The sequence below is a fragment of the Oncorhynchus nerka genome, linkage group LG6 (assembly GCF_034236695.1).
Source record: "Oncorhynchus nerka isolate Pitt River linkage group LG6, Oner_Uvic_2.0, whole genome shotgun sequence".
Classification (NCBI taxonomy): Eukaryota; Metazoa; Chordata; class Actinopteri; order Salmoniformes; family Salmonidae; genus Oncorhynchus; species Oncorhynchus nerka.
The window spans coordinates 41,895,625-41,907,648 of NC_088401.1; the positions used below are offsets into that span (position 1 = coordinate 41,895,625).

Sequence of the window (12,024 nt, forward strand, 5' to 3'; positions counted from 1 at the left end):
CTGCCATATGAGTTCTGTTATATTCACAATCATTCAAACAGATTTAGAAATTTCAAAGTGTTTTCTATCCAATACTAATAATAATATGCATATATTAGCACCTGGGACTGAGGAGCCGGCAGTTTACTCTGGGCACCTTTTCATCCAAGCTAATCAATACTGCCCCTGCAGTCATAAGATGTTTTTAAGCTTCCCACAATATATTGGGTGCATTTTTGCCCATTCCTCCTGACAGATCTGGTGTAACTGAGTCAGGTTTGTAGGCCTCTTTGTTCGCACACACTTTTTCAGTTCTGCCCACAAATGTTCTATAGGATTGAGCTCAGGGCTTTGTGATGGCCACTCCAATACCTTGACTTTGTTGTCCATTTGGAAGATCCATTTGCGACCAAGCTTTAACTTCCTGACTGATGTCTTGAGATATTGCTTCAATATATCAACATACTTTTCCACGCTCATGATGCCATCTATTTTGTGAAGTGCACCAGTCCCTCCTGCAGCAAAGCACCGCCACAACGTGAGGCTGCCAACCCCTTGCTTCACGGTTGGGACGGTGTTCTTCGGCTTGCAAACCTCCCCCTTTTTCCTCCAAACATAACGATGGTCATTATGACCAAACAATTCTATTTTTGTTTTATCAGACCAGAGGACATTTCTCTAAAATCTTTGTCCCCATGTGCATTTGCAAACCGTAGTCTGGCTATTTTATGGCAGTTTTGGAGCAGTGGCTTCTTCCTTGCTGAGCAGCCTCTCAGGTTATGTCGATATAGGACTCGTTTTACTGTAGATATAAAAAGTTTTGAACCTGTTTCTTCCAGCATCTTCACAAGGTCCTTTGCTGTTGTTTTGGGATTGATTTGCACGTTGTACACCAAAGTACTGTATGTAAATCTCTAGGAGACAGAACGCGTCTCCATCCTGAGCGGTATGATGGCTGCATGGTCCCATGGTGTTTATACTTGCATACTATTGTTTGTACAGATGAACGTGGTACCTTCAAGCGTTTGGAAATTGCTCCCAAGGATGAACCAGACTTGTGGAGGTCTACAACTTTTTTTTCTGAGGTCTTGGCTGATTTCTTTTGATTTTCCCATGATGTCAAGCAAAGAGGCACTGGGTTTGATCAAGGATGATCAATGGAAATGGGATGCACCTGAGCTCAATTTCGAGTCTTAATACCAAAGGGTCTGAATATTATTATTATTATTTTTTAACAAATTAGCAAATATTTCTCTAATCCCATGTTCGCTTTGTCATTATGGGGTATTGTGTGTGGAGTTATGAGGACATGTTTTCCATTTTAAAATAAGGCTGTAATGTAACAAAATGTGGACGAAGGAAGGGGTCTGAATTCTTGTATTGTATGTGATGACCCTAGCCCATGATCTTGCTCTTTGACTTTCCTTGTGGATACAGAATGGATTCTGATGACTAGCAAGAAGGATGAACAAAAACACTGAAGAAAGAAAGGGGTTTGGTATGTTGTCAGACTGTGCCTTTGTGAGGGAGGGCATCCGGTCAGGGCTGGGTGTGTGGGTGCGTTTTGCCGGTCTTTGGCTGTGTCTCAACTGGCACCCTATTGCCATAGGGCTCTTTTCAAAATGAGTACACAATATAGTGAATAGGGTGCCATTTGAACGCAACCTTCCAACCCCTCCCTCAGGTCAGAATACTGCTGACAGTGGTGGAGGGTTTACTCTGTCCTCCCTTTCTTTCTCTCCTCCCTCCGCTGCTTCGTTGGCTCCTTTCATGACTGGGGTGGGTTTGGTACTTGGATGTGCTGTTGGAGCAGCAGAAGTAGCAGCAGTGGTTTTCATGGCAGGTAAATCACTTTAGCCTATTCATTGAATGAAATACCAGTCAATGTAGCACGAGAACTTCTGATACAGCTGTTTGTTGCTGCTGGAGTGAAACATGCTTTAATAAGCCCAATCATTGTGCGACAGTTTTAAAGGCAATCGCAGTTACTATTTTTAATTCTCAACTGGTATTTGAAGCGTGTTTAGGCAACTAGGCAGTCTTCAGCACGTCACACACCACTTTGCAATGAGCTGGAGGCAGTATGCATTTTGAAAACATATACTTGAACGTTTTACTACGTATTCTGAGGCATGTCTTTTTTTTTTTATACGACAAAAAGTACAGGTTAGCCTACTCTGCTGACACTGACAAACAGATCAATAAAAACGACGTTGTCTGATCCATATATTAGGCCTACGAAAAGGGGAGACACAAATACAATATGACATCCATCTAACATGGAGGAAATTTATTTTCCAAAAACAAAGTGTCACTAACCCAATGATAAAGACATTAAATATGCACTCTCACCGTTATCCACTGGTGCCAATAAGACTATTTTCTCAATTAAGTTTATCATTTTGATAACTAAACTTTTATTTAACTAGGCAAGTCAGTTTTAATAACAAATTCTTATTTTCAATGATGGCCTAGGAACAGTGGGTTAACTGCCTGTTCAGGGGCAGAACGACAGATTTTTACCTTGTCAGCTTGGGGATTTGAACCTTTCGGTTGCTAGTCCACCGCTCTAACACTAGGCTACCCTGCCGTCCCACTAAAATACTTATTAGTATCTTTTCATTATCTTCTCTGTACAGCAATAGCCATTTTTGTTTTCCAAACAGTTTTTCTGCGATTGTCTTTTTACATAATGCAATATGCCTGGCTGGATCTCTTTGGTTTTCATTGACAGTCTCAACAATCATCTACAGTATTTGGTGTTTGCCACTCGCTCTGCCCAAATTGCAGGCCCTTCTGACTCTAAGTCAATTTGATTTAAAACAATCCACTTTGTGTTTTTTTGTGTTTTTATTTTTTAAGTTAATGATCCTTGCTGTATAGCCTATTTTGAATGATTGGATTTATTGCTGTATAGACAGGAGTAAGCTATTAGCCTCCCTGGGCAACATGGGACTGGGAGGCTCACAGGGATATTGGTATCCACAGTAGGCCTATACTCCACCAATTAACCATTAATAAACTCAATACTACTTATTTTTACATAAATGCACAAATTTGACTTTGCCTCATGGAACAATTTGTAGAATTGTAGGATATTAGCATCAAAGCTGCAACAACAACAAATATCTCTGCCATATGACAGTCTGTAGAATTGCATATAATTAGCTTGAAAACTATTTATTTTTCACTCTGATGCCAAGAGGTGAGCCTTCTAAAATGTTCCTTCCTAGGTCCAGAGACTTGGTTCATCTGGCCATGCACTGCCAAAGTCATAGTAAAACTCCGTGTATGCTCTTTTTATCTCACTCAAGTTGTGTTCTGATTTTATGAGGGGGTCCCTGATGAATTTGCTATAACAAAAGGGGTCCTCGACCCAAAAAAGTTTGAGAACCCCCCGATCAAATGTTATTGGTCACAAACATGTGTTTAGCAGATGTTATTGCGGGTGTAGCGAAATGCTTGTGCTTCTAGCTCCGACAGTGCAATAATATCTAACAGTTTCACAACATATACCCAAAATACACGTAAATGTAAGTAAGGAATGGATTAATATATATACATATGTCAAAGCGGCAATGGACTAAGATGCAGTGGCATAGTATAGAGTACAGTATATACAGTGGGGCAAAAAAGTATTTAGTCAGCCACCAATTTTGCAAGTTCTCCCACTTAAAAAGATGAGAGGCCTGTAATTTTCATCACAAGTACACTTCAACTATGACAGACAAAATGAAAAAAAAAAATCCAGAAAATCGCATTGTAGGATTTTTAATTAATATATTTGCAAATTATGGTGGAAAATAAGTATTTGGTCAATAACAAAAGTTTATCTCAATACTTTGTTATATACCCTTTGTTGTCAATGACAGAGGTCAAACGTTTTCTGTAAGTCTTCACAAGGTTTTCACACACTGTTGCTCTCTCATCTTTTTAAGTGGGAGAACTTGCACAATTGGTGGCTGACTAAATACTTTTTTGCCCCACTGTACATATGAGATGGTGTAACGGCGTTCTTCGTTTGTCACACCCTGGCCTGACCAAATATATAACGAAAACACAAAACACTATGACCAAGGCGTGACAGAACCCTCCCCCCTAAGGTGCGGACTCCCGGACGCACCTCAAAACCATAGGGAGGGTCCGGGTGGGCGTCTGTCCATGGTGGCGGCTCCGGCTCGGGACGTGGACCCCACTTCCTTAATGTCCTAGTTCCTCCCCTTCGCGTCCTGGGATAATCCACCCTCGCCGCCGACCATGGCCTAATAGTCCTCACCCAGAACCCCACTGAACTGAGGAGCAGCTCGTGACTGAGGGGCAGCTCGGGACTGAGGGGCAGCTCGGGACTGAGGGGCAGCTCGGGAACTGAGGGGCAGCCCGGAACTGAGGGGAAGCTCAGTACTGAGAGAAAGCCCAGTACTGAGAGGAAGCCCAGTACTGAGATGAAGCTCAGGTAGGTAGTAGGCTCCGGTAGATCCTGGCTGGCTGGCGGATCTGGAAGATTCAGGTTGACTAGCAGATCTGGAAGATTCAGGTTGACTAGCAGATCTGGAAGATTCAGGTTGACTAGCAGATCTGGAAGATTCTGGTTGACTAGCAGATCTGGAAGATTCTGGTTGACTAGCAGATCTGGAAGATTCTGGTTGACTAGCAGATCTGGAAGATTCTGGTTGACTGGCAGATCTGGAAGATTCTGGTTGACTGGCAGATCTGGAAGATTCTGGTTGACTGGCAGATCTGGAAGATTCTGGTGGATTCTGGTGACTGGCAGATCTGGAAGATTCTGGCAGATCTGGAAGATTCTGGTTGACTGGCAGATCTGGAAGATTCTGGTTGACTGGCAGATCTGGAAGATGGTCTGGCAGATCTGAAGAGACTGGTTGACTGGCAGATCTGGAAGAGACTGGTTGACTGGCAGATCTGGAAGAGACTGGTTGACTGGCAGATCTGGAAGAGACTGGTTGACTGGCAGATCTGGAAGATTATGGCTGACTGGTGGATCTAGCTGCTCTATGCAGACTGACAGCTCTGACTGCTCCATGCAGGACTGAGACTGGCAGCTCCTTGCAGACTGGCAGCTCCTGCTTCATGCAGACTGGCTCTGACTGCTCTTTGCAGACTGGCAGCTCTGGCTGCTTCATGCAGACTGACAGCACCTGCAGACTGCAGCTCCAGACTGGCAGCTCAGCTGACAGCACCCTGCAGACTGGCAGCTCTTTGCAGACTGACATCTCTGGCTGCTTCATGCAGACTGACAGCACCTTGCAGACTGACAGCTCCTTGCAGACTGGCAGCTCTTTGCAGACTGACAGCTCTGGCTGCTTCATGCAGACTGACAGCTCCTTGCAGACTGACAGCTCAGGCTGCTCCGAACAGGCAGGAGGCTCCGGCAGCGTTGTAGAGGAGGAAAGCTCTAGAAGCGCTGAACAGGCGGGAGGCTCTGGCAGCGCAGGAGAGGAGACAGGCTCTGGCTGCGCTGAACAGGCGGGAGACTCCGACAGCGTAGGAGGGAAGGAAGGCTCTGGCTGAGCTAAACAGGCGGGAGACTCCGACAGCGTAGGAGGGAAGGAAGGCTCTGGCTGAGCTAAACAGGCGGGGGACTCCGACAGCGTAGGAGGGAAGGAAGGCTCTGGCTGTGTTGAACAGGCGAGGCGCACTGAAGGCCTGGTGCGTGGTGCTGGAACTGGAGGACTGGTGTGTGGAGGTGGCTCTGGATAGACCGGACCGTGCAGGCGCACTGGAGCTCTTGAGCACCGAGCCTGCCCAACCTTACCTGGCTCGATGCCCACTCTAGCCCGGCCAATACGAAGGGCTGGTATGTGCCGCACCGGGCTATGCACCCGCACTGGAAACACTGTGCGCTCCATAGCATAACACGGTGTCTGCCCGGTCTCTCTAGCCCACCGGTAAGCACAGGGAGTTTGCGCAGGTCTCCTACCTGGCATAGCCATACTCCCATATAGCCCCCCCCCAATAATTTTTTTGGGCTGCTTTTCGGGCTTCCATCCGCGTCGCCGTGCTGCCTCCTCATACCAGCGCCTCTCCGCTTTATCCGCCTCTAGTTCCTCCTTGGGGCGGCGATATTTACCAGGCTGAGTCCAGGGTCCTTTTCCGTCCAGTTCTTCCTCCCATGTCCAATTCTCCAAGTGGTGCAGCCTCTCCCACTGCAGCTGCTCCTCACGATTAACAGGGAGAGTTGGCTCAGGTCTGACTCCTGACTCAGCCACTCTCCCTCTGAGCCCTCCCCCAATAAAAATTTGGGGGTTACTTTCAGTTTTCGCTCTGCGCCGCCGTGTTTTTCTTTTTGACTCCATTCGCCTATAGCCCTCTTCGCATTGCTCCAGCGAATCCCAGGCGGGCTCCTGCACTCTCTCTGGGTCGGCCGCCCACCTGTCTATTTCTTCCCACGTCGTATACTCCCGGCCTCTGCTATCCATAACGTTCTCCCTTCGCTGCTCCTGCTGTTGCTGCCTGTAACCACGCCACTCGGTCCGTGTGTGGTGGGTGATTCTGTAACGGCGTTCTTCGTTTGTCGAAAGAGAGGACCGAAATGCAGCGTGGTGGTTACTCATGACTTGAATGGAAAAAGTGACACATGAATTAACTATACAAAAATACAAAACAACAAACGGAACGTGAAACCTAATACAGCCTATCTGGTGAAACTACACAGAGACAGGAACAATCACCCACAAAATACAAAGTGAAACCCAGGCTACCTAAATACGGTTCCCAATCCGAGACAGCGAGAATCACCTGACTCTGATTGAGAACCGCCACAGGCAGCCATGCCTAACTAGACACACCCCTAATCATACGCAATCCCAAATCTTATAAAACCCCAATACGAAACACAAAACCCATGTCACACCCTGGCCTGACCAAATATATAACGAAAACACAAAACACTATGACCAAGGCGTGACAGATGTGTGATGCAATATTTACAAACAATTAAAGTGACTAAGATACTGTAGAATAGTATAGAGTACAGTTTACACATGAGATGAGTAATCTAAGATACAGAGACATTATTAAAGCGGCTAGTGTTTCATTTCCTTAGTGGCCAGTGATTCCTAATCTATGTCTGTAGGCAGCAGCCTATGATGTGCTGGAGATGGCTGTTTAACAGTCAGCGGTGTAGTATACAATACAGTATATACATATGAAATGGGTGATGCAATGTAAACACAATTTAAAAGTGACTAAGATACCGTAGAATAGTATGAAGTGCTAGTGATGGCTGTTTAGCAGTCTGATGGTCTTTAGATAGAAGCTGTTTTTCAGTCGCTCGGTCCCAACATTGATGCACATGTACTGACCTCGCCTTCTGGATGTGAACAGGCAGTGCCTCGGGTGGTTGATGATCTTTTTGGCCTTCCTATGGCATCGGGTGCTGTAGGTGTCCAGGAGGGTGGGAAGTTTCCCCTGGTAATGCGTTGGGCAGACTGCTCCACCCTCTGGAGAGCTTTGCGGTTGTGGGCAGTGTAGTTGCCATACCGGGCGGTGATACAGCCCGACAGGATGCTCTCAATTGTGGGTCTGTAAAAGTTTGAGGGTGTTAGGTGTTAAGCCACATTTCTTTAGCCTACTGAGGTTGAAGAGGCACTGTTGCACCTTCTTCTTTGCTTTCTTGGGTACAGGGACAATGATGGCCATCTTGAAGCATGTGGGGACAACAGACTGGGATAGATTGAATATATCTGTGAACACACCAGCCAGTTGGTCTGGCATGCTCTGAGGACGCGGCTAGGGATAAGGTTTAACACGTTTAAATGTCTTACCCACGTCGGCCACGGAGAAGGAGAGCCCACAGTCCTTGATAGTGGGCCACGTTGGTGGCACTGTATTATCCTTAAAGCCAGCGAAGAACGTGTTCAGCCTGTCCGGAAGGAAGACGTCGGTGTCCACGACGTGGCTGGTTTTCCTTTTATAATCCGTGACGGTCTGTTGACCCTGCCACATACAGTTGAAGTCGGAGGTTTACATATACTTAGGTTGGAGTCATTAAAACTCGTTTTTCAACCACCACAAATTTCTTGTTAACAAACTATAGTTTTGGCAAGTCGGTTAGGACACCTACTTTGGGCATGACAAACAATCCAACAATTGTTTACAGACAGATTATTTCACTTATAATTCACTGTATCACAATTCCAGTGGGTCAAACGTTTACCTACACAAAGTTGACTGTGCCTTTAAACAGCTTGGAAAATTCCAGAAAATGATGTCATGGCTTTAAAAGCTTATGATAGGCTAATTGACATAATTTGAGCCAATTGGAGGTGTACCTATGGATGTATTTCAAGGCCTACCTTCAAACTCAGTGCCTCTTTGCTTGACATCATGGGAAAATCTAAATAAATCAGCCAAGGTTCATCCTTGGGAGTAATTTCCAAACGCCTGAAGGTACCACATTCATCTGTACAAACCATTGTAGGCAAGTATAAACCCCATGGGACCACGCTGCCGCCATACCGCTCAGAAAGGAAACACGTTCTGTCTCCTGGAGATGAACGTACTTTGGTGCGAAAAGTGCAAATCAATCCCAGAACAACAGCAAAGGACCTTATGAAGATGTTGGAGGAAACAGGTACAAAATTATCTATATCCACAGTAAAATTAGTCCTATATCGACAAGCTGAGAGGCCACTCAGCAAGGAATAAGCCACTGCTCCAAAACCGCCATAAAAAAAGCCAGACTACAGTTTGCAACTGCACATGGGGACAAAGATTGTACTTTTTGGAGGAATGTCCTCTGGTCTGATGGAACAAAAATAGAACTGTTTGACCATAATGACCATTGTTATGTTTGGAGCAAAAAGAGGAAGGCTTGCAAGCCGAAGAACACTATCCCAACCGTAAAGCAGGGGGTGGCAGCAGTTGTGGGGGTGCTTTGCTGCAGGGGTGACTGGTGCATATCACAAAATAGATGGCATCATGAGGAAGGAAAATTATGTGGATATATTGAAGCAACATCTCAAGACATCAGTCAGGAAGTTAAAGCTTTGTCGCAAATGGGTCTTCCAAATGGACAATGACCCCAAGCATACTTCCAAAGTTGGCAAAATGGCTTAAGGACAACAAAGTCCATGTATTGGAGTGGCCATCACAAAGCCCTGACCTCAATCCTATAGCAAATCTGTGGGCAGAACTGAAAAAGCGTGTGCGAGCAAGGAGGCCTACAAACCTGACTCAGTTACATCAGCTCTGTCAGGAGGAATGGGCCAAAATTCACCCAACGTATTGTGCGAAGCTTGTGGAAGGCTTTCCGAAACGTTTGACCCAAGTTAATGGACGTTTATGGACCAGGAAAATTTCCAAATGACAGTTTGACCGGTTTTAAGTCAATTAAAAGCTGTGAAAAGGACCTAACATTTATTTCAGTTCGTCTTGGATGCATATTTTATATGGTTGAAAATGAAATACTGTCAGCTTTTACAATGCATTTGGAATGTATTCAGACCCCTTTTTCAAAATGTTATGTTACTAAAATGGATTAAATAAAAAAATGTTCCTCATCAATCTGCGCACAATACCAAGTAATGACAACGTGAAAACATGTTGATAAAATGTTTGCAAATATATTAAAAATAAATAACCAAAATACTTAATTTACATACATTTTCAGACCCTTTACTATGAGACTCAAAATTGAGCTCAGTTGCATCCTGTTTCCATTGATCATCCCTGAGATGTTTCTACAACTTGGAATCCGTCTGTGGTAAATTCAATTGATTGGACATGATTTGGAAAGACACACCTGTCTATATCAGGTCCCACAGTTGACAGTGCATGTCAGAGCAGAAATCCAGCCATGGGGTCGAAGGAATTATCCATAGAGCTCCGAGACAGACAGGATTGTGTCGAGGCACAGATCTGGGGAAGGGTAAGCAGCACATGTCTGCAGCATTGAAGGTCCCCAAGAACACAGTGGCCTCCATCATTAAATGGAAGTTTAGAACCACCAAGACTCTTCCTAGAGCTGGCCGTCTCTGCCAAACTGAGCAATTGGGGGAGAAGGGCCTTGGTCAGGGAGGTGACCAAGAATCCCATGGTCACTCTGACAGAGCTCCAGAGTACCTCTGTGGAGATGGGAGAACCTTCCAGAAGGACAACCATCTTTGCAGCACTCCATCAATCAGGCCTTTATTGTAGTGGCCAGATGGAAGCCACTCCTCAGTAAAAGGCACATGACAGCCCATTTGTAGTTTGCCAATAGTACTTTCAGACCATGACAAACAATATTCTCTTGTCTGAGGAAACCAATGATGATCTCTTTGGCCTGAATGCCAAGTGTCACTTCTAGAGGAAACCTGGCACCATCCCTATGAAACCTGGCACCATCCCTATGAAACCTAGTATTTGCAGCATCATGCTGTGTGGATGTTTTTCAGCGGCATGGATTGGGAGACTAGTCTGGATCGAGTGAAAGTTGAATGGAGCAAAGTACAGAGAGAGCCTTGATGAAAATCTGCTCCAGAATGTTCAGGACCTCAAACTGGGGCGACCGTTCACCTTCCAACAGGACAACAACCATAAGCACACAGCCAAGACAATGCAGGAGTGGCTTCGGGACAAGTCTCAATGTCCTCGAGTGGCCAGAGCCCGGACTTAAACCCGATTGAACATCACTGGCGAGACCCGTAAATAGCTGTGCAACGACACTTCTCATCCAACCTGACAGAGCATGAGAGGATCTGCAGAGAAGAATGGGAGAAACTCCCCAAATACAGGTGTGCCAAGCTTGTAGTGTCAGTACTGAGTAAGGGTCTGAATTATTTTGAAAATTTTCTAAAACATGTTTTCAATTTGTCATTTCTCAGGGACATCAGTTTGATGAGGGAAGATGTGTAGATTGAAAACTATTTAATCAATTTTATAATGAAGCTGTATGCAACAAAATGTGGAAAAAGTCAAGGGGTCTGAATACTTTCCGAATGCACTGTATATCGCTGAAAGAAATTGCACGTTTAGGCTACACAACAGGTCAAGATGCTGAAAGAAAGATATGTCTCAACTCCTGTTTCCGACACGAAAGAAACATTTGGTCTATTATTTTACTGCGAGGAACACTTAATTCTGCAGGAGTTAATATTTTAATCTGCCTACATTCAATGTCCAGACTTCAGTTGCTATTGGGTTGCTCCACTCTAAACAAATTCTGGTATCCTTACAGTGCCATTTGATAAATGCAAAGACACATCACTTACAAAACACCAAAAAGTGTTATGAATGACATTTGGTGATTTTCATCATTTATTAGGCCTTCATTTGTCTTGTAACCTTAATTAATGCATATACTGCTCTCCTGTGTGTCTTTGTCTCAGCCACTCATCTCTGCCTTGGCAAACTTTCAGTGTTATTTTTGAACCACACCGCATTTTGGAGTCTATTTGCTCATATTTCATGTGACTGACATGCTGTAATGATAAATAGTGTAATAGCCTACAGTTTTGGGAATCTAAGTTTTAATTATTATAATAGGCTCCGGAACAATCCGGCTTACTTTCACCCCTGTGATTTTCACAGCAAATGATTTCATCGATTTTTATTTGATTTTATTTATTTTTATTATTATTTTTTTTCTACCTCTAGATTCCACCTTCTAGTTTCCTGGGTTATCGTTTGCATCCCGAATGGCACCCTTTTCCCTATATAGTACACTACTTTTGACCAGTGCCTTATGTACAATTTGGGACGTAGGCATTGGACTTGGGTGTAAAACAATGCTGCTCTTTCTCACTCCCTTTTCTGAAATCGTACATTCAGACCGCTGGTCAGTAATCTAATTGACCATTGGTGGCCTCTGGCCCACTAGCCGAGAAAGAGGGAGAAATAGGGAGGAATAGAGAGAGCTAGAAAGAGAATGAGGGTGAGGGAGAGAAAAGGAGGAAGAAAGCAAGGGAGCTTGAACTTTCCATTGACCAGTGGCCCTGCAGTGAACAGAACAGAGCTGTATTGTGTGTCTGGGTCTCAGTAGAACACAGCCTCTTTAGCTGTGGTTCTGTACTGTTCAAAAGCATATGAGCCTCAGGCCACATT

General features: G+C 44.7%; 1 protein-coding gene across 1 annotated transcript in view; it reads left to right on the forward strand.

Moving 5' to 3' along the window:
- LOC115130454 (MAGUK p55 subfamily member 7-like) overlaps positions 1-12,024 on the forward strand; it is a 246,094-nt gene that overhangs the window by 13,359 nt on the left and 220,711 nt on the right. The window lies entirely within an intron of this gene.